The sequence below is a fragment of the Rhagoletis pomonella genome, unplaced genomic scaffold, assembly GCF_013731165.1.
Source record: "Rhagoletis pomonella isolate Grant_MI unplaced genomic scaffold, Rhpom_1.0 Rhpom_scaffold_00002, whole genome shotgun sequence".
Taxonomy (NCBI): Eukaryota; Metazoa; Arthropoda; class Insecta; order Diptera; family Tephritidae; genus Rhagoletis; species Rhagoletis pomonella.
Window position 1 is genome coordinate 7133015 of NW_023458556.1, and position 3456 is coordinate 7136470.

Sequence of the window (3456 nt, forward strand, 5' to 3'; positions counted from 1 at the left end):
TTTTTCGCGCATTTGGTAATTGGCACATTTGTTTAATACCTGTTTTTTTATTCCTCAGAACCTATTAATGGACGGCTGAAAAACCCAAACTTTAGGTCTGACCGCTCAAAACGTTGCGGACGTTACGTTCAGACGTTTCTTATAAACTTTTTTTGTGGCAAAAAAGTTTCTGCGGTAAAAGGGCAGTTATAAAGCAGTACTTATGAGAGCAAAATGAATGGAAATTTCAAATAATGGCGGCGTATTTGCCCTCGAAATTTGTGTTCGAACGTTACAGATTTCGGCAAATTGTCATGCGTGGAGAACACAATCTACAAGAATACTTTGAAGAGAACAAAATGTACTATTATAAAAGCAAACTAAAGGTTGGATTGAATTTAAAAAAAAAATTGTATAAGTTTGTTCGTGACGTTACTTTGCGGACGTTACTCCTTTTGCCGTTGAAAAAAATTTACTTTTAAAGCGTTATTTTGGTATTTTATTAAAGGTTATATTGCTAAGGATCTTCGGAGGTTTGTTTCAAGAAGTAGAGGGGCAAATCAGATTTCTCAAATAAGTGCGAAAACAAATTTGAAATTAATATATATATATATGTATTTTACTGTGCCATTTTTGGTACCAAATTGCGAGAATTTGAATTGCATGATTTTTTTTTGCATTTTTAATTGACTATTTCTCGGATTAGCCCATATTGGGAAACAGTGTAAAAAACGTACCAAATAGAAAAACAAAAGTTCCAAATAAGTTACCATTATTTCTTTCCTTGCCAGTTAGCAATAAAATAAACACATTTCTAAATTAAAAGTTAAATACCAAAATATACCAATTGCAAAAACTTAAGAAATTAGAGAACCATGTATAGTTGAAGAAAAATTAGTACACGCTGGATTTCAGAAAAAACTTATTGAAATATTAATATTTTTCAAAAGTGTCATTTGTGCCAAATTGAAAAATAAGGTGCCATTTGAAGTAAAATAGGGCCAAAAACGACACAGTTGGAGCCAAATTGGCAGGCCTTACAACAAGCCGTTCCAAAGTTATAGACAACTAAGAAGAAATAAAAGTAATGCTACCGTATAATGGCCTATCTGCAGAGTACAATAAGTAGATACTCTTATTTCTTTCTTCAGCATCCAAATTATGGCATTTATGTTACTAATTCCCATTTTGATTTAAACTCCAAAAAAAAAAAGAAATTCGCTGCACTGCGACCACGGAGCCGAAAATATTTATTAGTCTGCTTTTTCTGCTCCAAGAATCAGGCCGTTTTGCTTTATGTACTTCTGCTTCCACACGTATTTTCCTCTTTTGTAAAGCTTTTTTTTTTGTATTCTTTTTTTGTGCATCTTTCTTTCATTTCAAACGAAAAAGCCACAATTTCGGTGGCATGATGCAAGTAATTGAATAGACTCGTTGCTCTTGAACGCGTAAAATGCTTGTTTTCGATATTCAGAAGATTGCAAAAAATACAAGAAGTAGAGATAAAAAAAATGACACAAACAAAACAATAGAAATTAATGGCGCGTGAGCGCAAAAGTTGCAGTCCGGTTCGGATTTTTCTGCTTTGTTTGTATCGAATTTAGTTGTTTGGTGCTGCCCTTTTTATTTATTTTTTCTTGTAGTTAATATATTTTAACTGATGTCCATCAATTGAAACACAATTCCGACTTTTCTCCCTGGCAGGTGAGTTTAAAGATATTCTCAATATTTTCCAATTAATCATTCATTCATCAAGAACAAGAATCAAATCAAATTTATACTCTTTGTTTAGAAATTTTAATAGATTTAATTGTTGAATGCCTAAGCAAACTGGTAAAATTCGCAGAGATTCCATAGGCTCGGTGTAGTTAAGAGCTGTTAAAATTCAAACCCAAAAAATGTTTTCCCAAAAAACAAAAAAAAACGTTACATTCGGCTTGTTTCCGCCCAGGTTCGAACTGAGGACCTTGTGCGTGTGAAGCACACGTGATAACCACTACACTACGGAAACGCTTAAAGATCTTGTGCCAAAGTACTTTATTGAGCTGTTACACTCAGCGCTTTGCCGCTAACTACAAACTTTGCTCTCTTGTTCTCTCTCTTTCTACTTCTATTCTCTTTCTAATAGCGAAAGCTTTCGTTCAGCTATCACTCACAAGTGGGCTAGCAACACAATACACAACTTACCTTATACATATGTAAAATAGTACATACACCTGCGTTCAACTAATTACCACCGAAATCGAAAATTAAATTGTTTGCAACTTACGTTTACTTATTTAATTTTAATAATTTAAATTTAAAATATAATTCAATCTATAAGAGAAACCACGTAAATAATAGTTTCAAAGCGTGCACAAATTAAAAAAAAATCAAACTTAAAAAAATTGTCATCAAAAATTCCGAATTTTGGGTCGGAATATTTAGAAAATTCTCGAGTATGCAGTTTTGTAGCCCATTTAATTTTAGTCTAATTAAGTGCAAGTTTCAAGTCGCTAAAAATTACCGCTGATTTTTTAGATTTTTTTTATGGAGGGTGTTGCGCATTTTCTTCCATATAAAAACAAATTTTATCACACGTTATATGAAAGTAAAAGCGAATATTTTCCTTGCCTTACTAAAATTGAATGGGCTACACAATTGCATACTCGAAAAAAAAAATTGGAAATTTTGATGAAAATTGTTTGAATTTTTGTGAACTTTATATAAAGTGTGAAACCTAAGGTGTACACTTACATTTGACACTGACTTTGTATGTACAGTGGTCGAAAAAATTATAGTCGCACCACGTTTTGACAAGTTTTATTATATATGTATATATTTTTTTTGTTATTTAATTTTGGCTATTTTTTATAAAAATATAGTCCATTCTGAGTATGCAGTAGCCCATTGAATTCTAGTAGGAGAAAGTAAAAGTTTCAAATAGCTAAAAATTACCGCTGATTTTATAAATTTTTTTATATTTTAAATTTGAGTTTCAATGAAAATGCAATTCAATAGATAAGTTCAATCCACTATTCCTGGGACTTAGTCTAGTAGAATAGTCAAAAAAATAAATAAATGAGAATGAGAGAAAGAGAGTAACACTAAAAAGTAGGGGATCGCTTTCTGGTAAAATAAAATGGTAACTTCTGACAACTACAACATAACCTCAAAATTTTTCTTATACACTTTTTCTTATTTTGTATGTAAACACACTCAGCTTACATATGTATGTAAATAATCAAAAACACTTACTAGTTCATCAGAATCCTATTATGCAAGTAATTAAATACTTGTCAACATGAATTAACAAGGTGCACTTTCCTTTTGTTGACAATTTGGTTGTCAAACATATGTATGTATGTATGTATTTATCAGAATTTGACAGCAGCAAGAAGCGCTTGTTGTGCTAAAAGTGTGTTTGCATTGTTCAACTTTGCGTTCAACATTTGCGTTCAACTCAGCGCAGGGTTGCACGAAAAAAAGTTGTATGGC

The 3456-nt window shown here is 31.7% G+C and overlaps 1 protein-coding gene and 1 non-coding gene across 2 annotated transcripts in view; both read right to left on the reverse strand.

Moving 5' to 3' along the window:
* Positions 1–3456, reverse strand: part of LOC118734420 (eye-specific diacylglycerol kinase-like) — a 325708-nt gene that overhangs the window by 222503 nt on the left and 99749 nt on the right. The gene's annotated exons all lie outside the window — the stretch shown is intronic.
* Trnav-cac lies at positions 1918–1990 on the reverse strand. Its single transcript has one exon. It is a non-coding gene; the product is annotated as a tRNA-Val (tRNA).